Source organism: Cherax quadricarinatus, chromosome 86 (genome assembly GCF_038502225.1).
Source record: "Cherax quadricarinatus isolate ZL_2023a chromosome 86, ASM3850222v1, whole genome shotgun sequence".
NCBI classification, from domain to species: domain Eukaryota; kingdom Metazoa; phylum Arthropoda; class Malacostraca; order Decapoda; family Parastacidae; genus Cherax; species Cherax quadricarinatus.
In genome coordinates this window covers 2,404,985-2,431,696 of record NC_091377.1, presented here as the reverse complement: position 1 = coordinate 2,431,696, position 26,712 = coordinate 2,404,985, and the positions used below count along the sequence as shown (strand labels likewise).

Below are 26,712 nucleotides of genomic sequence, written 5' to 3'. Positions count from 1 at the left end.
AGATGGGATACCAGAAGTGGGGGGACGTTTTGAAACACGGGAATAAGAAACACGTGGGAGTCTCCCTTGGAGGCGGAGATGAGAAACTGCCATGGCATAAGGGAGACCTTCTGTCTCTTTGAGGTAACGGATTTCCCGCTCGTTTAAATAGACTTGACAACGGCGAGAGTACGAAGGGTGAGCCTCATGACAGTTAAGGCAAGAGGGAGATCGATTGCAAGACGTATGAGAATGGTCATCGGCACCACAGACTGGGCATTCGGCGATAGATCTGCAATATTTCGCTGGATGGCCAAATCGCCAGCAATTTCTACACTGTTGCGGTGTAGGGATCACCTTTCGGACTTGTAACCGATGTCCTGCTATATAAACTGAGGATGGGAGTTCTCGGCTGTCAAAAGTTAAACGAGCCACATTGCTAGGGTATCGTCTCCGCCCGCGGGCAGGAAGAACGTAAGTGTCTACCTTGAGGATTGGGAGATCTTGGAGTTCCAGCTGTTCAAGAATGTCAGTGCCACATGTCTGGAAATTTTGTTGAACTATGGTATGGGGCAGAATGACGGTACCACTACAAGAATTGAGGGAATGATGTTTTTCAAGAGTGACAGGAACAGTATCGATATGGGAAAGACGAGAGAGCTCATGAGCCTGGGTAGCATTCTGTACGGTGATGATGCGCGTACCGCTCTTAAGAGCATGAAAAGAAATATCTTTACCAACATGGCGTAGGAGTGCCTTGCCAATACTGTGGTCAGAAAGATAGGCAGTAGAGGAAGTCGGTCGTAAAGTGAAGAATTTAGTCCATTGTTCAGTCTGAAACTGAGCGTGGAAAGGTAGTGAAGGACGTGTCGATCGTTTCTGAGAAGAACGAGAAGGTGGAGAAGTATCATCAGCAGGTAATTGTCGTTGGCGTTTAGGCGTGGGACCAGAGTTGGTCCGACGTGGAATGGGTCGGCGATTTGAAAATTGCCGCACCGTAGAGGGAGAGGCCGGAAGCATAGTCAGAGGAGAGCGAAGGTCCGATAAATCGAAGGAGTCAGTCGAGGCCTCAGTACCTGAAGCGGGTGAGGAAACAGCACCGGCAAGAGGTACAGAGGCATGAGGAGTGTCTGAAGAGTGGTCCAAAGATGAGGCGGGGTCAGAACGGGGTGCGGTATCAAGAAGGGGCCCGGGGGTAGGAGGTTCATGGACTAGGGCTGCCATGGTTAGGTTACTTCTTTCTTTTTGTTTTTAAGAAAAAAAAAGAAAGAAGAAAAGAAAATAAAAATAAAAAAAAGAATAAAAAAAAGGGGGGACCGGGGAGGGATAGTTCCTAGGAGGAATGAAAGGGCCAGAAATCTCCCTCCGCGCCCAAGAGGACCTCAGCACCGCAAGTAGCGCAGATGCAGCATGGAACCCGTGCCATACCCTACCCATCATGCTAGTAAACTAACAATCCGGGATAGCAACCTCACATCTGCCGAGCTACCTCGGTGGACAAAAGAGAGGGCGGCCGGATATCCGCCACAAAGCATACCTCCTTCGGCCACCACCCCCGGAATCCGAAAGGTGGCTTCCAGAGATACACCCGTCGCCCGAAAGACACCCAAAGCTACTCCGGGATACCGGAGAGGGATCGGGACATCCCCAGGCGATCCAGATTCCACGGCAAACTACGCCACCGCCAAGAACCTCAACGGAATGGGATGGACCCCGGTATCCTTTCCCCTACCTAGGAACTAGCGCGCCTGTGGGAGAAATCCCAAAGGCCGAAAAGAGGAAGGGCAAAAGGGAGGGGTGGGGAGGAGGAGGAGGAAAGGAAAAAGGGGAGGATGGGGAGGATGGGATAGGGGAGGGGAGATTGGGGGGTAATTAGGTTCGGTCTGAGGAAGAAGACCGACAGGTCTAATTCCTCAGACCAAGAGCCTCTTCACCACGCCAAGGAGCCCCCCTTGAAGAGGTCCTAGGTTTCAGAACTGGAATGCTGTGGGTTCCAGATGTTGGGAGAAAGTCAGTTTTGGCTAGGAAAGTCATTGGAAAATAGTCACAATTTAAATACCATAGGTTAGGTTGTGACTGACTTTTTCCTGGATCCTGGTTCGATCCCATGCGGGGAGATGCTGGAGCGAAGTGACTTACGAGCGTGTCAACACAGACTAAACACAGTTCTCCAAAGCCGCAACTTCGTGTTTACCAGGGATTCAAGCCTCCTAAATCGTCTTTATTTTGGGCGAAAATTGTATCTTGCTGCTTTTCTTTTTATGCCTTATGTCCTCAGAGAAACGCGACTAGGTAAAGTTTTATAAAGAGAGATACACGACTTGGTAAACTCTACAGAGTGAGACATGTCTTGATAAAGCTCCACACAAAACTAAGCATGACTTTATAAAGCTCTACACAGAGAGTAACGTAATTTCAATAAAAAGCTAACTTTATATCTTGTGTTTTTGTTAGACAAAAGGCCAAATGAACAACTAATGATATCTTTAGTTACACGTGTATTATTTTACCTAATATTGTCGGTACTTCTACCATTATAAAAAGCGTTTCTTCTCCATTTGAAGAGTATTCCATTCTCTATCTCTCATGGTTAAGCAGGTAATCAGGGAGAGTAGCAAGGAATCAGGGATTAAACCCTCTCTCTAAACCCACAGAGGCCATATAGCACCTAGAGAATACAAACCATCGAATGATCCCGAATCCAAAGGCTAGAATCCAATTCTCTGCATGGAGGATCCTTCACAGGCGCTAACGCAGATCTCACGAGCCGAGGCAATTGTGGCTAACACATTGTACTTATCGCGGATTTTCACCCTACTCAGCCGGGCAATTGTCGAATCAATAATGTCTGAACCTTGTTATAAGTTCAAACCCAAACGTTCCAGTTGGAGAGTTTACTCTGTCAGGAAATTATCTCCTGACGAAAGTTTTAAGAACCTGACTAAATGCTCTGCACAACTCTTGTGCAAAGAAAGGTATAAAATACCGACAATATGAAAGTTAAGACACATGTGCAACATCTGGATATCTTTATTGTAGTAGACGTTTCGCCATCCAGTGGCTTTATCAATACAGATTCTAGGACATAATAGGAAGACAGTAGAACTATATACAAAAGATGAGGTAATCAGTCCCTCGGCCTTGGAGTTAGTGTTCACAGCATCGTGGTGGAGGAGAGTCTGGAGCAAAGGCAAGAAGACTGGCGCTTTTTATAGGCGTCAGTGAATGGGACGGGCAGCAGACGAGGTCAGTCACTGGTAGGCGGGATTCCCCAGTGGAAGTAGGTCCTTCCCAAAGAGATGGGTTAGTTGCAGCAGCCGTGAAGAAGGTCTTGTAGATGTCCTCTGAACCAAGATTCCATGATGTTGCAGTGTCTGACAAGTTGTGCAAAGAAAGGTATAAAATACCGACAATATGAAAGTTAAGACACATGTGCAACATCTGGATATCTTTATTGTAGTAGACGTTTCGCCATCCAGTGGCTTTATCAATACAGATTCTAGGACATAATAGGAAGACAGTAGAACTATATACAAAAGATGAGGTAATCAGTCCCTCGGCCTTGGAGTTAGTGTTCACAGCATCGTGGTGGAGGAGAGTCTGGAGCAAAGGCAAGAAGACTGGCGCTTTTTATAGGCGTCAGTGAATGGGACGGGCAGCAGACGAGGTCAGTCACTGGTAGGCGGGATTCCCCAGTGGAAGTAGGTCCTTCCCAAAGAGATGGGTTAGTTGCAGCAGCCGTGAAGAAGGTCTTGTAGATGTCCTCTGAACCAAGATTCCATGATGTTGCAGTGTCTGACAAGTTGTGCAAAGAAAGGTATAAAATACCGACAATATGAAAGTTAAGACACATGTGCAACATCTGGATATCTTTATTGTAGTAGACGTTTCGCCATCCAGTGGCTTTATCAATACAGATTCTAGGACATAATAGGAAGACAGTAGAACTATATACAAAAGATGAGGTAATCAGTCCCTCGGCCTTGGAGTTAGTGTTCACAGCATCGTGGTGGAGGAGAGTCTGGAGCAAAGGCAAGAAGACTGGCGCTTTTTATAGGCGTCAGTGAATGGGACGGGCAGCAGACGAGGTCAGTCACTGGTAGGCGGGATTCCCCAGTGGAAGTAGGTCCTTCCCAAAGAGATGGGTTAGTTGCAGCAGCCGTGAAGAAGGTCTTGTAGATGTCCTCTGAACCAAGATTCCATGATGTTGCAGTGTCTGACAAGTTGTGCAAAGAAAGGTATAAAATACCGACAATATGAAAGTTAAGACACATGTGCAACATCTGGATATCTTTATTGTAGTAGACGTTTCGCCATCCAGTGGCTTTATCAATACAGATTCTAGGACATAATAGGAAGACAGTAGAACTATATACAAAAGATGAGGTAATCAGTCCCTCGGCCTTGGAGTTAGTGTTCACAGCATCGTGGTGGAGGAGAGTCTGGAGCAAAGGCAAGAAGACTGGCGCTTTTTATAGGCGTCAGTGAATGGGACGGGCAGCAGACGAGGTCAGTCACTGGTAGGCGGGATTCCCCAGTGGAAGTAGGTCCTTCCCAAAGAGATGGGTTAGTTGCAGCAGCCGTGAAGAAGGTCTTGTAGATGTCCTCTGAACCAAGATTCCATGATGTTGCAGTGTCTGACAAGTTGTGCAAAGAAAGGTATAAAATACCGACAATATGAAAGTTAAGACACATGTGCAACATCTGGATATCTTTATTGTAGTAGACGTTTCGCCATCCAGTGGCTTTATCAATACAGATTCTAGGACATAATAGGAAGACAGTAGAACTATATACAAAAGATGAGGTAATCAGTCCCTCGGCCTTGGAGTTAGTGTTCACAGCATCGTGGTGGAGGAGAGTCTGGAGCAAAGGCAAGAAGACTGGCGCTTTTTATAGGCGTCAGTGAATGGGACGGGCAGCAGACGAGGTCAGTCACTGGTAGGCGGGATTCCCCAGTGGAAGTAGGTCCTTCCCAAAGAGATGGGTTAGTTGCAGCAGCCGTGAAGAAGGTCTTGTAGATGTCCTCTGAACCAAGATTCCATGATGTTGCAGTGTCTGACAAGTTGTGCAAAGAAAGGTATAAAATACCGACAATATGAAAGTTAAGACACATGTGCAACATCTGGATATCTTTATTGTAGTAGACGTTTCGCCATCCAGTGGCTTTATCAATACAGATTCTAGGACATAATAGGAAGACAGTAGAACTATATACAAAAGATGAGGTAATCAGTCCCTCGGCCTTGGAGTTAGTGTTCACAGCATCGTGGTGGAGGAGAGTCTGGAGCAAAGGCAAGAAGACTGGCGCTTTTTATAGGCGTCAGTGAATAGGTCTTGTAGATGTCCTCTGAACCAATACAGAATCTGTATTGATAAAGCCACTGGATGGCGAAACGTCTACTACAATAAAGATATCCAGATGTTGCACATGTGTCTTAACTTTCATATTGTCGGTATTTTATACCTTTCTTTGCACAACTTGTCAGACACTGCAACATCATGGAATCTTGGTTCAGAGGACATCTACAAGACCTTCTTCACGGCTGCTGCAACTAACCCATCTCTTTGGGAAGGACCTACTTCCACTGGGGAATCCCGCCTACCAGTGACTGACCTCGTCTGCTGCCCGTCCCATTCACTGACGCCTATAAAAAGCGCCAGTCTTCTTGCCTTTGCTCCAGACTCTCCTCCACCACGATGCTGTGAACACTAACTCCAAGGCCGAGGGACTGATTACCTCATCTTTTGTATATAGTTCTACTGTCTTCCTATTATGTCCTAGAATCTGTATTGATAAAGCCACTGGATGGCGAAACGTCTACTACAATAAAGATATCCAGATGTTGCACATGTGTCTTAACTTTCATATTGTCGGTATTTTATACCTTTCTTTGCACAACTTGTCAGACACTGCAACATCATGGAATCTTGGTTCAGAGGACATCTACAAGACCTTCTTCACGGCTGCTGCAACTAACCCATCTCTTTGGGAAGGACCTACTTCCACTGGGGAATCCCGCCTACCAGTGACTGACCTCGTCTGCTGCCCGTCCCATTCACTGACGCCTATAAAAAGCGCCAGTCTTCTTGCCTTTGCTCCAGACTCTCCTCCACCACGATGCTGTGAACACTAACTCCAAGGCCGAGGGACTGATTACCTCATCTTTTGTATATAGTTCTACTGTCTTCCTATTATGTCCTAGAATCTGTATTGATAAAGCCACTGGATGGCGAAACGTCTACTACAATAAAGATATCCAGATGTTGCACATGTGTCTTAACTTTCATATTGTCGGTATTTTATACCTTTCTTTGCACAACTTGTCAGACACTGCAACATCATGGAATCTTGGTTCAGAGGACATCTACAAGACCTTCTTCACGGCTGCTGCAACTAACCCATCTCTTTGGGAAGGACCTACTTCCACTGGGGAATCCCGCCTACCAGTGACTGACCTCGTCTGCTGCCCGTCCCATTCACTGACGCCTATAAAAAGCGCCAGTCTTCTTGCCTTTGCTCCAGACTCTCCTCCACCACGATGCTGTGAACACTAACTCCAAGGCCGAGGGACTGATTACCTCATCTTTTGTATATAGTTCTACTGTCTTCCTATTATGTCCTAGAATCTGTATTGATAAAGCCACTGGATGGCGAAACGTCTACTACAATAAAGATATCCAGATGTTGCACATGTGTCTTAACTTTCATATTGTCGGTATTTTATACCTTTCTTTGCACAACTTGTCAGACACTGCAACATCATGGAATCTTGGTTCAGAGGACATCTACAAGACCTTCTTCACGGCTGCTGCAACTAACCCATCTCTTTGGGAAGGACCTACTTCCACTGGGGAATCCCGCCTACCAGTGACTGACCTCGTCTGCTGCCCGTCCCATTCACTGACGCCTATAAAAAGCGCCAGTCTTCTTGCCTTTGCTCCAGACTCTCCTCCACCACGATGCTGTGAACACTAACTCCAAGGCCGAGGGACTGATTACCTCATCTTTTGTATATAGTTCTACTGTCTTCCTATTATGTCCTAGAATCTGTATTGATAAAGCCACTGGATGGCGAAACGTCTACTACAATAAAGATATCCAGATGTTGCACATGTGTCTTAACTTTCATATTGTCGGTATTTTATACCTTTCTTTGCACAACTTGTCAGACACTGCAACATCATGGAATCTTGGTTCAGAGGACATCTACAAGACCTTCTTCACGGCTGCTGCAACTAACCCATCTCTTTGGGAAGGACCTACTTCCACTGGGGAATCCCGCCTACCAGTGACTGACCTCGTCTGCTGCCCGTCCCATTCACTGACGCCTATAAAAAGCGCCAGTCTTCTTGCCTTTGCTCCAGACTCTCCTCCACCACGATGCTGTGAACACTAACTCCAAGGCCGAGGGACTGATTACCTCATCTTTTGTATATAGTTCTACTGTCTTCCTATTATGTCCTAGAATCTGTATTGATAAAGCCACTGGATGGCGAAACGTCTACTACAATAAAGATATCCAGATGTTGCACATGTGTCTTAACTTTCATATTGTCGGTATTTTATACCTTTCTTTGCACAACTTGTCAGACACTGCAACATCATGGAATCTTGGTTCAGAGGACATCTACAAGACCTTCTTCACGGCTGCTGCAACTAACCCATCTCTTTGGGAAGGACCTACTTCCACTGGGGAATCCCGCCTACCAGTGACTGACCTCGTCTGCTGCCCGTCCCATTCACTGACGCCTATAAAAAGCGCCAGTCTTCTTGCCTTTGCTCCAGACTCTCCTCCACCACGATGCTGTGAACACTAACTCCAAGGCCGAGGGACTGATTACCTCATCTTTTGTATATAGTTCTACTGTCTTCCTATTATGTCCTAGAATCTGTATTGATAAAGCCACTGGATGGCGAAACGTCTACTACAATAAAGATATCCAGATGTTGCACATGTGTCTTAACTTTACAGAGTTGTAGATGCGTGGAACAGTCTTCCTACTAGGATTATAGAAGCTAGGACCTTGGGTAGCTTTAAAGAGAGTTTAAACAAATATACAAGTTTGAGGGGCTGGGTTTGATTGTTTTGGGTTAGGGAGTAAATTCTTGAGTAGCTTTGGGTAGTGGTGGTTTTGATAAGGACTTACCTTGTATGGCCAGCAGATTTTCTGCAGTGTTCTTCCATTCTTATATTCTTATGTACCACTAACCCATCCCTTGACCTACTTCCACTGGGGAATCCCACCTATCAGTAACTATGCCCTCGTCTGCAACCCGTCCCTTTCCGCCTGACGCCAGTATATAAGCACCAGCCTTCTTGCCTGCGCTTCAGAATCTTCACGACTACGGTGCTCTTCACACCAACTCCAAGACTGATTATATCATCTTTTGTATATAGCTCTACTGTCTTACATTCGTGTCCTTGAATTTGTATTGATAAAATTGCTGGACGGCGAAATGTATCCTCAATGAAAGATCCCCCAGTGTTACACAAGAGTCTTGAAGGCTACATAGAGAGTCTTTCCACGTCTTGTCAGTATAAACACACCATGTCATTTCAACGTGCACTCTTTTTTGCCTCTTCTTCCTCTTCACCTCTCTGCCCTCAACACAAGTGTCATGTATCATTTTCCATTGTAAGAAGTGTGAAGAAGCTTGTTCAGTCTTACCCTGTTGCTGCTTGGTAATTACTCTCCATATGTTGTGGGAAACTTGTGTGGGAGTGACATCCGGGGGAAGTATTTGGGTGGTGTCAGTGACTTTAAGTCGACTTAAGTCGATTTTAAGTCGGACTAATAGGCCTGTAGGCCTATTAGTCCCTAAGAAAAAAATCAAGCATACATAGCAACCTACTGTATAGGCAAAACGTTACGGAATAAAGATACCCAAATGTTGCACATTTGGGTCACCTGGATGAAGTAACTGCTGGAACAGTCTTAGAACTGAACATCAAAATGGTATACAATACCGACAGGCTGGTAGGTAAGACACATAGGCAACAGTTAGGCAACTTTATTCCGAAACGTTTCGCCTACACAGTAGGCTTCTTCAGTCGAATACAGAAAGTAGGCAGGAACAGTAGAGATGTGAAGACGATGTAATCAGTCCATCACCCTTGAAGTCGTAGAATTTGAGGTTGTCAGTCCCTCGGCCTGGAGAAGTTCAGTTCCATAGTCAGGAACTATCTGAAGATCAAGCGACAGTGCGGAGACTTAAATACTGTCGGAAGGAGAGGTGCAGAGTAGTAGTAGTAGTGGTACAGAAAACGCCTGACAACCCTTTCAAGTGAGAACTGTTGGATCTGAGAGGGACCTGACCTGTTAGTGGCTACACTCTCACTACTACTACTACTCTGCACCTCTCCTTCCGACAGTATTTAAGTCTCCGCACTGTCGCTTGATCTTCAGATAGTTCCTGACTATGGAACTGAACTTCTCCAGGCCGAGGGACTGACAACCTCAAATTCTACGACTTCAAGGGTGATGGACTGATTACATCGTCTTCACATCTCTACTGTTCCTGCCTACTTTCTGTATTCGACTGAAGAAGCCTACTGTGCAGGCGAAACGTTTCGGAATAAAGTTGCCTAACTGTTGCCTATGTGTCTTACCTACCAGTCTTAGAACTGCAAAGAAGTCTTCTACCGGCTTAAGCCGGTAGGAGACTTGGACCTGCCTCGCATGGGCCAGTAGGCCTGCTGCAGTGTTCCTTCTTTCTTATGTTTTATGCACTAAAAGTCTTCATTGTTGACGATCCGCCATCCATGTGGGTTTTGTACCGGTGATTTTTGTCCCAGATGGATTTTGTCCCAAGTGGTTTTTGTTCCATGCCTGAATAGGGCTCGAGATAAAATTGGTTGGGATTTTTAACCCGGAGGGTTAGCCACCCAGGATAACCCATGAAAGTCAGTGTGTCATCGAGGACTTGCTTCCATTGTTGTCAGGTATTGTCCCCCAGGATGCCTCCCGCAATAGTCTCCTAACACTCAGATACCTACTTACTGCTAGGTGAACAGGGACAGCTGGGGTAAGGAAACATATCCAAAGTTTCCACCCGTGCCGGGGTTTGAACCACTGACACTCCATGAGGCGAGTGCGTTACCAACAGATACAGTTACACAAATTTAGGCAAATACAATCATCGTACATCGTAACCTGAAAATTACTTAAATAAATTACTTAATAAAAGGTCAGACGACCATTAACGACCTTGTAATATCCTGGCCCCAATAGGAGGGTGAGGTGAAATGGGGGAGGAGGGAAAAAATTGAACAGTTGAGTACAATCAACACCGTCAACTTACTAAGCACTATATTCATCCACCATGACACAACAAGACACAGTGAACTCTATTCTTAGGTTCTGTAAAACCTCCTTGCGATCAATTGAACATCAGTGAAATAGCAGAAAATTGGCGATAAACACACAATAATAAGGATGATGGAACAGAGCTGATTTAATTTTAGATATGTAAAGAGGGAGATTCCGAAATTTATTCTCCTGGCTTCGTGGTTATAGACAGGCAGCGGGTGTGGACGATAATCTGGGTATACTATTGTATTCTTGGCAAGTCCTGTTTTCTGTCGCAAGTGTGTGAAGATTAACGGGTACACTATTTTATCGCTGGCAAAACCTGTTTTCCGTCGCATGTGCGAAGAAAACGGCTTACTATTGTTTTGTTGGTCAGACTTGTTTTCTGTTGCATGCGTGAAGAAAATGGGTATTTTATTGATAAGTGTTATTTCCTGTCGCATGTGTGAAAACTGAGTAATGATAGTTGGTTAATTGGATTTGATGTCTATCGACCACACGAGGGTCATTAAGGCTGCATGTCACCTCACCGCCAGTCCAGAATCCTTTAACTAAAATAAGAATTAACGTAAACTTTTAGCATATACATACATATACTTCTAGTTTTCGTGTAGGCCATATCCATCACATGGACGGTAGCGCAAGAGTATTTGGATACTCACAAGGCCTGGGAACTGGTCCTCGAAATTACGTCTGGGAATACTTTAACACGCATATCATCCATGACCAGCAAATTTGGGATACTTGTTCAAAATGTCTGGTATCTTATTTTCACTAACACGATACCCAGAGACAGCTTATTATACCGTCTATATTCCTCAATAACTGGGCAATCATGCACACTGTTCAAGAAAGTGGCCACAAGTCTGACCGTAGACTTTACATTTAGTATTATCATTAGGTTTGTATACACGATGCTGCCAGAAGTGCTTGTAACCAAGCCTATGCCTGGGTAATACAATATCAGCCTCTGCACATAGCAAGTTGCTCTGTAAATGTGCTTATTTATGCTCATGTTATATCCACTTAGGATTGTAACTGCATTCCTTTAACATTTAGATTCATAATCTAATACATGAATAAGCAAAGTAAGTAAACTCCCATCCCCACACACAAGCGCCACACAAACACAGGCGCGACACACACAAACACGAGCCAACAACAAACAGTATTGAGTAGATAAACAAAATTCCCGACAGGGCCACCAACGGGGCGTAATTGGACTGGCCGACGTTCGCACTTAATACCTTCTTATCCCCCTCTATAATTTGAGCCACAGTGATAGAGCCTGCCACTATGATTTCCGAAATTAACAGTCTATAATTCGTTGAAGGCTATCATAATACTGAAGTATAATGAGAACGCCAAGGGTTCCATGGTTGTGCTATTACGTCACGAATATCTAAGATAATGTATACCAAGTAGTGTCTTGGGTTAAGTCTTGCCAATATGCCTTGACAGCGGGGCTTGGAGGGCCTCAATACCCTGACAAAATGACCAAGGCACCAATACACTGACAGGTACCTAAAGGGACCCAACACACCGACAGAGGAACTTTGAGGAGCCCAACACACTGTTAAAGGGACGAAGAACCCAACACGATCAGGTCCAAACGCCCAGAAATACAGTGAATAATGAATGTTGATAGTAGTGAATTAATATGACAGACGATAAAATTCTGACATGCTATCAACTCAAGAGCTCCTGCTTCATGTCAGGTTGTTAACGAAATAATTAGAACACGCTCCAGGGAACAAAATCACAAGCACCTGGAAGTAGCAGAGGCGAGATTACACTTAAAGTAAAGGTGAATTCCGTTCTTGAAAGCATTGTGGCTTGACGTGTTGTACGAGTTTCTTAAAGTGCTGTGGGGGGAGGGGCTGCGCGCCCTGTAATCAAGCCCAGGCTAATTAAAAGCCCGACCAGCACGAAAACAAACAGTGTAATTAGGTAAATCTGGATGGTAATTATTTCATCAGCGCCACAATTACCGCTGACGGGGCTGTCAGCGCTGACGTTCCTTCCTGACATGGCTGCTGCCACAGCCCACTGACGTCACGCATACGCACTTACCAAGTTCATGTGGAAAACACGAGAGCTGGATGACCTAGACGAGGCTGCAGGACAGCAGCAGCAGCAGCAACCGGGAGTGTGTGTGTGACGAAGTGTTTGTAGCAAGTCTTATGGTAGTGATGTTTGGCGAGTAATGTTTGGAGAGTGAATAGTAATGTGTGGCGAGCGAGTAGTAGTTGTGTGTGGCGAGAGAGTAGTAGTAATGTGTGGTGTGGCGAGCTAGTAGTAATGTGTGGCGAGCGAGTAGTAATGTGTGGCGAGCGAGTAGTAATAATGTGTGGCGAGCGAGTAGTAGTAATGTGTGGCGAGCGAGTAGTAGTAATGTGTGGCGAGCGAGTAGTAGTAATGTGTGGCGAGCGAGTAGTAGTAATGTGTGGCGAGCGAGTAGTAGTAATGCGTGGCGAGAGAGTAGTAGTAATGTGTGGCGAGAGAGTAGTAGTAATGTGTGGCGAGAGAGTAGTAGTAATGTGTGGCGAGAGAGTAGTAGTAATGTGTGGCGAGAGAGTAGTAGTAATGCGTGGCGAGAGAGTAGTAGTAATGTGTGGCGAGAGAGTAGTAGTAATGCGTGGCGAGAGAGTAGTAGTAATGTGTGGCGAGAGAGTAGTAGTAATGCGTGGCGAGAGAGTAGTAGTAATGTGTGGCGAGAGAGTAGTAGTAATGTGTGGCGAGAGAGTAGGAGTAATGTGTGGTGTGGCGAGCTAGTAGTAATGTGTGGCGAGCGAGTAATGCGTTCATCCTGGCCTCGGACTACAATTCGTGTGAGTATATCTATGCTTGCGCATTCGTGCACACATGTGCAGATGCGTGCGTGCGTGTGCACCATACAACTTGCCTGTCCAGTTCGTTTGGGTGAATGAACTAGTATCTAGGTTGGCAAGCCTGGCCCAGCCAGCTCTTTGTTTGTTAGTATGCTTCTTCAAATAAATTTTACACATGCGCGCCTTTGTAAATGATATCCAGTGGCTCCTCCTCCACTCACGAACCTCACAGGGTAATTGTAGGAAAATGCTGCGTTTTATTGGACTGAGTGCTATCACGGATCGGGTAATAGAGGAGGTTTGCTTTGATGGAATGTAGCGTGTGTGTGTATATGTACGTGTTTGCGTGAAGTTTTGTACTGGTCTGTGTGGTTGCAGAGGGTCGAGCCTTAGTTCCGGGCAGTTTGCGAGTGCGTGCATGCGTGTGTCTCAGTCAATCTGTCAAGTCTAAATGAAACATTTACTTAAGGAAGGCTTTTTTTTTCATAATACCGATGGTGTTCAGGCAAGTTATTGAAGTTAAATTGGTTTGCTGACCAAATTAAGCTTGAAAGACGGTATTCAGGTTAAGTCTGGCTTCTAATCTTGAGCACCAACCAGGACGCAGCTACACAGAGAATCAGGCAGAGCTATAAGCTGAATTTCTGGGGGTTAACTAGACATGCAAACCCACTTTATTTCCAATTTTACTCCGCACATAATGAAAAATATAAACAATGTAGTTCTACGCGAAACAACTACGGGGGAGTTTGTTTTTGTGTGGGTTGTGTGTGTAACGTACATAGTTCTATATGTACATGCTACACAACACCGACAGGATGAAGAATTACACATGTGTAGCCTCTGGGTATCTACCGTAGACGTTTCGCCATCCAGTGGCTTTATCAATACAAATTCAAGGACATACTTGGAAGACAGTAGAACTATACACAAAGGATGAGGTAATCAGTCCCTTCAACTCCAAGGCTGAGGGACTGACTACTTCATCTTCTGTATATAGTTCTGTCTTCCAGTTATGTTCTTGAATTTGTTTGGATAAAGGCACTGGATGGCGAAACTTCTACAGTAGATACCCAGGTGTTGTACATGTGTAATTCCTCATAGTTGTATATGGCTAGTAGACAAACTATCGTTATACCTCGGGAAAACGGAAGCCATACTCTTCTGCCACGAAACAGTAGGGTTAAATAATTTTAATGGCCGGTGTGATGGGGAACCCATCACTTCAGTTTCCTCAGTAACATATCTGGTAATCCCCTTCGACCCATGCATGTCAAGAGAATTGATAGGGAACAGTGTAGTAAAGAAAGCGAATGCCAGACTGAAGTTCCTCTACAGACAAGCACAGTGTCTACCGAGGCTCGCAGGACCCTATGTCTGGTCCTTATACAATGTTATATGGATTACGCTTACTTTTCTTGGTACTCTGCCTTGGGGGGGGGGGAATAAAAACTGAAAGATATACTACAAATCACCCAAAACAAAATGGCAAGATTCATCCTGGACCTGTGTCCCAGAGAACATGTAGGCCAGGATGAATTACAACAATTGGATATGGTGAATGTTGAAGACAGTAAAACAATGGAGGTTAAATCAAGGTTATAAAATTACTCACAGTGTCCAGAATATTTTGCTGCCAGTTTTGTCAAGGCTGAGAACCGAAGCAATCATAGTACTAGGGGGAGAGAGCACAACTTTGTAGTACCCATAGTCAGTGGCCAGGCTACAAACACCTTTTATTGTACAGCAATAAAGGAATGGAACAGACTGCTCACCAGTGTCAAAGCCAGTCATAGCATGAACCAGTTCAAGAAGAGTGAAAATGTTCCTAATGAATGTAGCTACAGAAAGGGAGGAGAATGATTTTTTATATCTTTAGCTAACACACATGTAATAAAGTTGGTAGAATTACCGACAATATGTAAAGTAAAAGGACACAAGTGCAACTAATGTGACATTTTATTGTGACAACGTTTCGCTCTCCAGGAGCTTTATCAAGCCATTACAAACAATACATGGACACAGAGGGTATATAAAGGCTCAGAGTGAGGTGCAATACTAGTGAGGTACCATTTCGATGTTCACTAGTGGTAGTAGTAGTAGTAGTAGTAGTAGTAGTAGTAGTAGTAGTAGTAGTAGTAGTGACAAAAGTAATGCAATATGGTAGAGCAATTAATTCGTACATGAGTAAAAGGATATAAAAGCTATTACCTGGGTAACATAAAAATAGGTTGGACAAATATAGACTGGAAAGAGGCAGCCTGTTTCAGTGTTCACTCTCTGTAATGTGCTTTGTGTAGTATAACAGGAGAGACTATGTGATGTCAGGGTTTACCGTTTTCAGGAGGATTCTTGCTAAGACTTCGGAGATGGTGAAGCTGCCGTTGCTTTATTTAATTGTATTCGAAACAGCGATCAGTGCTGATTCGAGGCACTTGCGTCTGCGGAAATTGGTTTCTTTGATCACTAATTGGGCGTCTCTGAATTTCATGAGATGATTGGTGGAATTTCGGTGTTGTACACAGGCGTTGTTCAAGTTACCGTTCCTACATGCGTAAATGTGTTCATTGAGGCGGGTGTCGAGGTTTCTTGCTGTTTCACCTACGTAAATCTTGTCACAGCCTCCACAGGGTATAGTGTAAACTCCTGCATTGACTAGTTCGTGGTGCTTGGATTTTGTCCTGGTTAGATCCTTTATTGAAGTGCTAGAAGCGATGGCGACTCTGGTGTTAGCTTGTGAAAGTACTTTTGAGACGTTCAGTGCAACCTGGCTGTTGGGAAGAATTATAACTTCATCAAAGACTGCAAGAAAAGAGTTCTTCAGATCATTAGTTCTCCACGCATCAACACCACTCCCAACAAAGTTATAATTCTTCCCAACAGCCAGGTTGCACTGAACGTCTCAAAAGTACTTTCACAAGCTAACACCAGAGTCGCCATCGCTTCTAGCACTTCAATAAAGGATCTAACCAGGACAAAATCCAAACACCACGAACTAGTCAATGCAGGAGTTTACACTATACCCTGTGGAGGCTGTGACAAGATTTACGTAGGTGAAACAGCAAGAAACCTCGACACCCGCCTCAATGAACACATTTACGCATGTAGGAACGATAACTTGAACAACGCCTGTGTACAACACCGAAATTCCACCAATCATCTCATGAAATTCAGAGACGCCCAATTAGTGATCAAAGAAACTAATTTCCGCAGACGCAAGTGCCTCGAATTAGCACTGATCGCTGTTTCGAATACAATTAAACAAAACAACGGCAGCTTCACCATCTCCGAAGTCTTAGCAAGAATCCTCCTGAAAACAGTAAACCCTGCCATCACATAGTCTCTCCTGTTATACTACACAAAGCACAGAGAGTGAACACTGAAACAAGCTTCCTCATTCCAGTCTATATTTGTCCAACCTATTTTTATGTTACCCAAGTAATAGCTTTTATATCCTTTTACTCATGTACGAATTAATTGCTCTACCATATTGCATTACTTTTGTCACTACCACTACTACTACCACTAGTGAACATCGAAATGGTACCTCACTAGTATTGCACCTCACTCTGAGCCTTTATATACCCTCTGTGTCCATGTATTGTTTGTAATGGCTTGATAAAGCCAAACGTTGCCACAATAAAATGTCACATTAGTTGCACTTGTGTCCTTTTACTTTACAACACACATGTAAATAACTCAATTCACCTTATTCCTAGTATATCTCCTATATAAGATATTGTCTCCTTTATTGTATAAATAATAAAAAGACTCAATGGAAATCAGTTACTGACTTTTTTGGGGCAATCCTCGAGTTTTACAATGTTTAGAATTCGCAGAACAGGCGAAATATTCACAGACACTAATCTCAAGTCGAAGGAGACTCGAATCTACGAACGAGATGAAAAGCTGAAAGCCACCTGCCTGAAAGCTGGCTGCCTTGGACCGAAACGTCTAGCGTTAGTTGGGCGCCAAGGTATTGGACCAGTGTGGTACGATGGTAGAGCACTGTGTTCCTGGTTCCAAGGTGTGTAGGTTCGAGTCTCCTTCAACCTAAGAATATTTCGCCACTTCTGCGAATTCTGCTATAATACAAATTTATATATATATATATATATATATATATATATATATATATATATATATATATATATATTTATATATATATATATGGAGGTACCACCTCTAGAACTGTCTTAGGGACCCTCATCCTCAGAAAAGAATAAACTTGCTTCAGGGAAAACTCAAGGTTCTCCCTGAAGCTGTAATATTATAATATATAATATATAAATATATAATATATAAATATATATATATATATATATATATATATATATATATATATATATATATATATATATATATATATATATATATATATATCAAAAAGACGAGAAAAGAGAGAGACAGAGACAGACAGACAGAGACAGAGACCACACAATGTTACAATAACGTACCGAGTCTTCAAGCAGAAGTGTTATTATTTAAGCGAGGGTCGCCTTCAAGGTGTTTCCCAGCAGGCACTTTAAGGTAGATAAGCACCTCAAGGCTGTGTTTGTTTTAAACTCCTGCAAAAAAGAAATTAATAAAAGCTCTTCAACTCGAGACTTTTTTTTTAATTAAGATTTAATTTAGATTTCAGTAAGTGAGGACGCCAAAGTGGAATCACGGAACAAACAGTATAATTGGGTGTGGTTTTACGGTTAAAGCAGATAAGATTAAGTATTCTCACACGTGGACAGGGCCAGGAGCAGTGAATCGACCCTCTCCAGCCAGATACAGGTGAATACACACTGTTTTGAAATTACGTTGTTCGTAAAAAGACCTGTAACTTACAAGAAGATGCAATAAAATAATAGAGTACGTTAATCTTATCAGGCTGAGGAGACCGATTATCTTATCTTTCACTGCCTTGCGAATAATTTTACAAGGAAAAGTAATTCTGAACTTACAGAAAAAAATGTATTTCATTGTATTTAAATCGTTGTATTTAAATTGTCAGACCCATGGTAGCACCTTGGGTCTGACGATGTACAGACGGGTAGTACCTTGGGTCTGACGATGTACAGACGGGTAGCACCTTGGGTCTGACGATGTACAGACGGGTAGCACCTTGCGTCTGACGATGTACAGACGGGTAGCACCTTGGGTCTGACTATGTACAGACGGGTAGCACCTTGGGTCTGACGATGTACAGACGGGGTAGCGCCCTAGGTCTGACAATGCACAGACGGGGTAGAATCTTGGGTCTGACAATGCACAGACGGGGTAGAATCTTGGGTCTGACAATGCACAGATGGGGTAGAACCTTGGGTCCGACAATGCACAGACGGGATAGCACCGTGGGTCTGACAATGTACAGATGGGGTAGAACCTTGGGTCTGACAATGCACAGACGGGGTAGAACCTTGGGTCTGACAATGCACAGACGGGGTAGAACCTTGGGTCTGACAATGCACAGACGGGGTAGAACCTTGGGTCCGACAATGCACAGACGGGATAGCACCTTGGGTCTAACAGTGCACAGACGGGATAGCACCTTGGGTCCGACAATGCACAGACGGGATAGCACCTTGGGTCCGACAATGCACAGACGGGATAGCACCTTGGGTCCGACAATGCACAGACGGGATAGCACCTTGGGTCTGACAGTGCACAGACGGGATAGCACCTTGGGTCTGACGATGCACAGACGGGATAGCACCTTGGGTCTGACGATGCACAGACGGGATAGCACCTTGGGTCTGACGATGCACAGACGGGATAGCACCTTGGGTCTGACGATGCACAGACGGGATAGCACCTTGCGTCTGACGATGCACAGACGGGATAGCACCTTGCGTCTGACGATGCACAGACGGGATAGCACCTTGCGTCTGACGATGCACAGACGGGATAGCACCTTGCGTCTGACGATGCACAGACGGGATAGCACCTTGGGTCCGACAATGCAATAAATTATGCTTAGCATTATGAAATTTGGTTTATTGTGATTATGGTAGTTAATGGGTGGTGGTGATTGTGGTAGCACAAGTGGTGACTGGTGGTGATTGTAGTAGCACAAGTGGTGACTGGTGGTGATTGTGGTACCACAAGTGGTGACTGGTGGCGAATGTGGTACCACAAGTGGTGACTGGTGGCGATTGTGGTACCACAAGTGGTGACTGGTGGCGATTGTGGTACCACAAGTGGTGACTGGTGGTGATTGTGGTACCACAAGTGGTGACTGGTGGCGATTGTGGTACCACAAGTGGTGACTGGTGGCGATTGTGGTACCACAAGTGGTGACTGGTGGCGATTGTGGTACCACAAGTGGTGACTGGTGGCGATTGTGGTACCACAAGTGGTGACTGGTGGCGATTGTGGTACCACAAGTGGTGACTGGTGGCGATTGTGGTACCACAAGTGGTGACTGGTGGCGATTGTGGTACCACAAGTGGTGACTGGTGGCGATTGTGGTAGGACATGTGGTGACTGGTGGCGATTGTGGTAGCACAAGTGGTGACTGGTGGCGATTGTGGTAGCACAAGTGGTGACTGGTGGCGATTGTGGTAGCACAAGTGACTGGTGGTGATTGTGGTAGCACAAGTGGTGGCTGGTGGTACCAGGGTTAGCCATGACGGTTGAGTGGTAATTGTGGTGGTTCTTAAAGTGGTAGTGCAAGTGATAATGGTGGTCGAAGGGCAGTGGAAGACTCAAAAGTGGTAGTCAAGGTGATGCAAGGAATGGCGGTAATAGTCAAGGAAGAGAAGGTGGGTGTACCAGGGAGTTTAGTGTTGTAACCTGGGTATAGTGGGTACTGGGCGGAAAGTGGGTGGGGTGGGACAAAGGGGCGGATCTGGGCGGAGAAAGGGCGGTGCCGTTAGAAAACCACCACCCTTATCACACTATAGACTCCTGAACCCGGGGCATCCACAAAACAATGTAGCATCGTAGCCATGCTCGCTAATTGAATCCAACCTTGTAGTCTGAATTTTAAACGACCGGAGCCTCTTCGGCGTCCATGTAATCCCCTCTTGAGTCCAGCAGCTTGATTGCCCTTTCCCAAAAACATTTTAGATCTTACAGCCGTCTCAGTTAGGGGATAAAATACACTGGTTGTATCGGTGTGGGAAGCGCCTTTATGGAGCTTCGATCGCTGTAATAACTGTGTTCAAATATCTATGTAAATGAAGACACAGAATGACGGTGGAGAAATTTTAAGCCAAGCTACCAGCACTCTTCAACCCCCACCCCCCTCATCTTCCTTTATTCATTGCATTCACAGTTGCTGCCTTCATTATAAACACAGTCGATCCCTTACATTGTATTCACAGCCTCCGCCTGCACTATACACAGGCTGCCATCACTGCATTTACAGTTGCTGCCTTTAATGTGTGTGCACAGTGGAAATAAATGGTATAAAATACCGACACAATGGAAATATAAACACATATGCAGTATAATGTGATCTTTTATTGACTACGTTTCGCCCACACAGTGGGCTTTTTCAAGTCACACCCCAGGTAGTTCTGTGTGTGACTTGAAAAAGCCCACTGTGTGGGCGAAACGTAGTCAATAAAAGATCACATTATACTGCATATGTGTTTATATTTCCAGTGTGTGCAGTCTTTACTGTACACAGTGACTTCCCCATACGCGAGGGTGGGTAGAAGAGTGACCTGTGGATTGGGTGGACAGGGGGTGGATTGCGTGGGACAGAGGGTGGGTTTGGAAGAGTTAGTCTGGGGGAGTGTGAATGCGTGAGGGTAGATTTGGGTGTGCGTAGGTGTTATAGGGCGGGCGTGAGGCGAGGAGTAAGAACGGTGGGCTGGTGAAATGGCTAGATAGCTTATAAATATCAATATCTTTATTTACTACAAGTACAAGGTATACAGACCATAGCTGACATCAATGACATACTACTATATAGAAAGCCGCTTGTTATTCAGAGCATTTCGGGCAAATCAGGTCAGTTTTGTCCCAGGATGCGATCCACACTAGTCGACTAACACCCAGGTACCCACTTTACTGGTGGGTTAACATGGATAACCTGAGTAAGGAAACAAGCCCATTGTTTGCTCTACTCCTAGGAAGTGGTCCAAAATAGACCACTGCCTCCATTTCCCTACAAACGTCATACAGCGCTGCCCCCACTGGACAAACAGCTGCATCTATCACCCTTGCTTTCCCCAAGGTCAACGTAGACATGGCTTTTATGCAAAAAATTAATCAGGACTCGCCACTACTATAGTGATCTGCAGAATAGTATGGGGATGCAGTAAGACACGGACTCTCCTTAAAAGCTTATGGCTGAGCAATGGTTATTAGGTATCGCCTGTTCACCTAGTGAGGGTGTATAGAGTGGGAACTTGCTAAAAGGTATTGCTAGGAGAGTGTACACCTGTAATTCGCCTCCCAGTGGTGCTGCATACTGGGGTTAACGTCCCATTCAAGTGTACCACTTCTGTTTATTAGGGAGGTACTTAAAGAACATAAATATGCGTGAAGGATGGATGATGTCAACAAGGTATGTCATCCACCGCAGCGAATATTTATTTCTACGTTACGAACTTCGAGGGAGGTTAATACAAACTATTTCAGGAAGATGATAGAATCAAACGCAGGAACCTGAAGGCGGCCTCCATTTACCTTTCTGAGACCACCGAGCATAACAATGTTACACGCTAGCTGGACCCATCGTTCACATCCATGATTCTTACATTAAAGAATTTATCCATCCCTGACTCCCCCCCTCTCTCTCTCTCTCTCTCTTGTTACCTCCCTGACTTCATCTCCCGCTCACCCCTTGATCTTTTCCCTTTTAATCTCTCCCGTGACCTCTTGAGCTTAACATCAGGGCATCAGTGTTCATATGTCTCTTACGCCTATTTAAGTGTGTTCTCTCTGAAGTCCAGCTCTGGACAATACTTTGCAGCAGTAATTAAAATTTACCTCCAGAGCAGTTTTTTTTTCTACTTTGCGGCCTTAGTTATTGACCAAATAAAGAGGAGAGAACCTTGCGATTGATGAAAGTCAAATTATAATTATGAACAAGAGATGGTATGCTTGTGGAATTCTAAGCTTAGAAGGAAAGTGTCTTGGAGTTGTAAACTTAAAAAAGTAAGTGATCCTGGAATTACAGCATTTACAAGGTGCTCCTGGAATTACAGTATTTACAAGGTGCTCTCGGAATTACAGAATTTACAAGGTGCTCCCGGAATTACAGAATTTACAAGGTGCTCCCGGAATTACAAAATTTACAATGTGCTCCCGGAATTGCAGCATTTACAAGGCGCTCCTGGAATTGCAGCATTTACAAGGCGCTCCTGGAATTACAGTATTTACAAGGTGCTCCTGGAATTACAGTATTTACAAGGCGCTCCTGGAATTACAGTATTTACAAGGTGCTCCTGGAATTACAGTATTTACAAGGCGCTCCTGGAATTACAGTATTTACAAGGTGCTCCTGGAATTATAAGAAGGCAGATGACAGGCTCCTGGAATCTGAAGTCTGGAGAGAAGTGGTTCTTTAATAACACGTTTTATGAGGGAATTGCACCTGGAATTACCTCTATGATCTGTGTGATTGTTTCATGCTTGTGCTTCCACAAACAACTTGGTTGATCACTGGAGTGTATATCACAGAGGTTATCGCCATAAAGCCTCTTTCATGGCCATCATGCGTCGTGAGGCGTTCACGCACGTGCGCTCGTTCCTGAGTGAATCCGTGAATCCGAGTGTGTTGACTTAGCTGCAGTTGCGGGGGGTTCGATTCACAGCTCCTGGGATAAGCATCTGATTTTTTTTACTCTGCTGATGGAGTGTTTACATGTGTGGAGCCGCCCTCATCCTCCTTCCTCTCCATGTACAAAAGCCTTCACCACTTTCCCATGTATACAGTTACTTTTTACTACGTCTTCATTCACGTAATTAACTACCACCGCCTCTTTTCAGCCTATTAGTCAGCCTCTACTTCTTATTTACAATAGAATGAGAGCAATCGTTCCACGATCATTTTAAAATTTTCTTCCTGTGTTCTATCAAATACTTCTGCAGGTCTGTGTTGCTGTGTCTTACTTGCCCGAAAGAGATTAGATTAGATTTTGCCACCGAAGTGGCTAGTTTATTGTGCACCCCATATCCATCCTGTGGACGGTAGCGCGAGAGCATGTGGATACACAAAAGGCCTAGGAACTAGGCCCCAAAGGGTTAACAGGAATATATATGGATTTATATCTACATATCTATAGTTCACTTATCTGTTACAAGCAAATTTAGGAAATTTGCTTAGTATATCTGGTTGCCCGAAATGCTCTGCATAACAAGGGGTTTTCTATATAGTACGTCACTGATGTCAGCTATGGTCTGTATAAGTTTTACCATGTACTTTCAGAAATAAATATTATTACCAGTGTTACTTGTTGTATCTTATAGAAATTTTATCGACTATCTGTAGCTCCAGCCGCAGTGTGTGTGTGTACTATCCCACATGCATTCAAGGGTCGAGTTTGGGCTCCTGACCTCACCTCTCCTCGCAGCTTGCTAGATTCACTCCCTCCTAGCCTCGTGGGCCTTATCGTACCTGCTCTTAAAACTATGTATGGTGCCTGCATCCATTACTGCCTCGCCGAGGTCATTTGTCTTCCAGATTACCCCGAGACTGAGGAAATAGTTCCTGATATTCTTGTGGCTCACACCTATCTTTTACTTCCAGTGTGTTCAGAGTAGCTTTTTCTCCCCTCAGTCAGAGATATCTCAGAGAGAGATATAGATCCGAGAGAGCTTACATGAACGTTCAGATGTGGCTTACTCTAGCTGCATGGTGCCATACTGGTGCAGTTACTCAATGTATATGATCACTACCATGATCATGAGTTGTTCCACCACCATCACCACCACGTACACACAACGAATTACCAAGAAACTCGCTTCGTCAGAAGTATTCTAACTGGCTCTTCCCTCCGCCTATCGTAGCAAAATCTGTTTTACATTGTATTTGCTATACATACATATATATATATATATATATATATATATATATATATATATATATATATATATATATATATATATATATATATATATATATATATATATATCTCCGGAAAAAAAACACTGGTTGTAAGAAGGTATCTTGCCAGTTTCCACACATCAGAGCTTTCACAAGATTTATTGCTGCCTTCCGTAAGCTTGCAACAAGATACGTTGCATCCTTCCACAAATCACAGTTTACTACAAACACTAAGTTACACCAGAGGTTTCCTGTGTATCCTTCAATGAATATACGAAGCTGAGAAATGTTTTGAATGAGCAGATTTAACCCGGAATTCTTTAGACGATGTTACTGTTAGTCATGGACCAAGAGTCATTCGAATCTGTGTTTGGAGAAAATCAAAAGTATCAGGAGATACAAGAGGAATAAGTGAAGGAGGAGTTGAAACTGTAAAAGAACGCGCAGTTCAAACAACAGACTAAAGCAGAAAACACCAGGACGAGCAGAAACGGCAAGAGAGAGAAGGTGGCCCTTGAAAATTAAACCAAAGGTGATGAGTACTAGCCGATGGAAAAGCAGAAGCCCAAGCAGAAAAAGCAGAAACATTAGGCTTGGATCAGGGGGGACAAAAGGAACAGTAGAAACGTAAGGAAGAAAAGCAGGAGGAAGAAAAGCAGGTAGTGGTTGATGGGTTAGGTGTGTAAGATCCAGCAGGGCCGTCAGCTCCGCCACAAAGGCAGCGTAGTAATCAGTCCTGCGAGGCGCTTATCAGCGTCACCGGTACATGGAACGCCTTTCTTCAGCGCCACAATAACACTTAATGATGAATCGCCTGCGAGTGCGCTGCTGTCCGCCGCCTCACGAGTCTTCAAGTACCATTATCTGCATCATCCCAGGCGATTTGCACAATTTGACTCTGCTTAAACGCAAAATTTATCAGAAAACATGCAATTCAAAACTATTCTAAATTGTCTGTCATACTGGGAGATCTCTGGTTGTAATCGCAACGGAAATGGCATCAGTTCGAGAGACTAATCTTCTCGTCTTGAAGACTTAGTGGGTTAAGCTAGACTCCAGGTTATCGCGTCATCTGACCACTATCATGGCCACCAATACCAATCCAGATAATTTCTTTATCGAGTATATTGTTATGCAAATTCCGGTAAGTCATTGATACCTAGGGACCACCTTAGGGAAAATACCACAAGATTATTTTTATACTCTTGGGTAAGCGCTAAATAAGCAAGGGTTATACAGAGACCAAAGACAACCAGGTCTGAATTCTTCGTCAGAATCAAGGTAATATCCTTTGAAGGAAGTCACCGGGAGAGTCCAGTGTTACATAGCGTCGCTCTCACCTACAAGTGATTACTGGGTAAGCGTCTTTCAAGGTTGTTTTGTGCTCCTGAATAATCAGTTATTCATGACGAAACGAATGACCGAAATTAATCTTAATCGGCGGCCATGCAAACAGATCTTTAAGCTTATGTGAGAATTGTGACAAAAGGAAAAACCAGCGTAGACTAATGATGTTCTAGTCCATTACCCGTAAAAAAAATTTGTGGGCGCTTCAACCTATTTAAATTTAAAATGCAGCCCACTTAGGTCTGCTCCAGTATTGTGAGTCTTCATGGAAGAAAAAAGGAACAGATATTTAAACCTTAGTTGCTCTGCCATTTGTCGGGTGCTTATGGTCGGCGCTTTTACCAAATTACAGGTCATTGATGCTCTCAAGGCCTTTTGAAGTGGTCGTTCCTCCTGCCTTCTCTAACTGGCTTAATTCTCCTCTCTTCTGCCCATCTCAAAAAAAAAAAAAATGATTAATTACCACTATGGCGACCTCAATTCATTTCGTTTTGCTGATGCTCTGTTAGTCCACGACCCCCCCCCCCCACCCCTCGCCTGCTCTCCCCCCCCCCTGCAAGATTCTCTCACACACCCCCTGTAAGCTCCTTCAGCATGTGTACATAATTTTTCCAACGATACAGCCAGCGTGGGAACGCTAACCCAACCCGCCTAGTGTACTTTTTCAAGTGTGCTTTCACCAACAGCCTAACTGATCCAAGATCTGGTGGCAATCAGCGCACGTAGGATCAAGCCTCCACTGCAGGGGTTTACCAATTAGTTCTTAATTCACGGAGTGGCGCTAAACCTACAGGGGTTATACAGCTCCTGGGAAACAGGAAACAATCAGATTTGATGACGTAATTTTAGGGATAAGATTTTTTTAAACTCTTATGCTCTATCACGAATAAACAACGGAATGGACGTAGAATCGAACCGTGGCCCTGGCATGTAGCAGATCCAGCACGCTCTACCACTGAGCTACGAGGCTGTGAATTATTCCTATTGTAAGCCTTGTAGCTCAGCGGCACAATGCTGCACCCGCTACTTGTCGGTACCACGGTTCGAGTCACCTGTCCATTCTTGTGTTCGCTGACAGTCGTTCATGACATTACTGAAGGTTCTTCATCCAAAGAACGGGAACTGTCTTCCCCGTCCTCTGACAGAACCTAAATTTCTCCCATATCCCAGGAACTGGGAGACTTATTTATTCGTCTTCACGTCACTGATGTAATGAGCCGAAAGGTGATGAGCAAAACGTGTGCAATA

General features: G+C 44.4%; 1 long non-coding RNA gene across 3 annotated transcripts in view; it reads right to left on the bottom strand.

Moving 5' to 3' along the window:
• The window catches only part of LOC138855240 (uncharacterized), a 218,532-nt gene that overhangs the window by 16,555 nt on the left and 175,265 nt on the right, over positions 1 to 26,712 (bottom strand). For 2 of the 3 annotated variants that reach the window (XR_011394429.1, XR_011394431.1), the window contains one exon: positions 17,582 to 17,692. The exons of the other annotated variant lie outside the window; for it this stretch is intronic. This is a non-coding gene — a long non-coding RNA (uncharacterized lncRNA). The remainder of the gene's footprint in view (positions 1 to 17,581; positions 17,693 to 26,712) is intronic. 3 annotated transcript variants of the gene reach the window in all.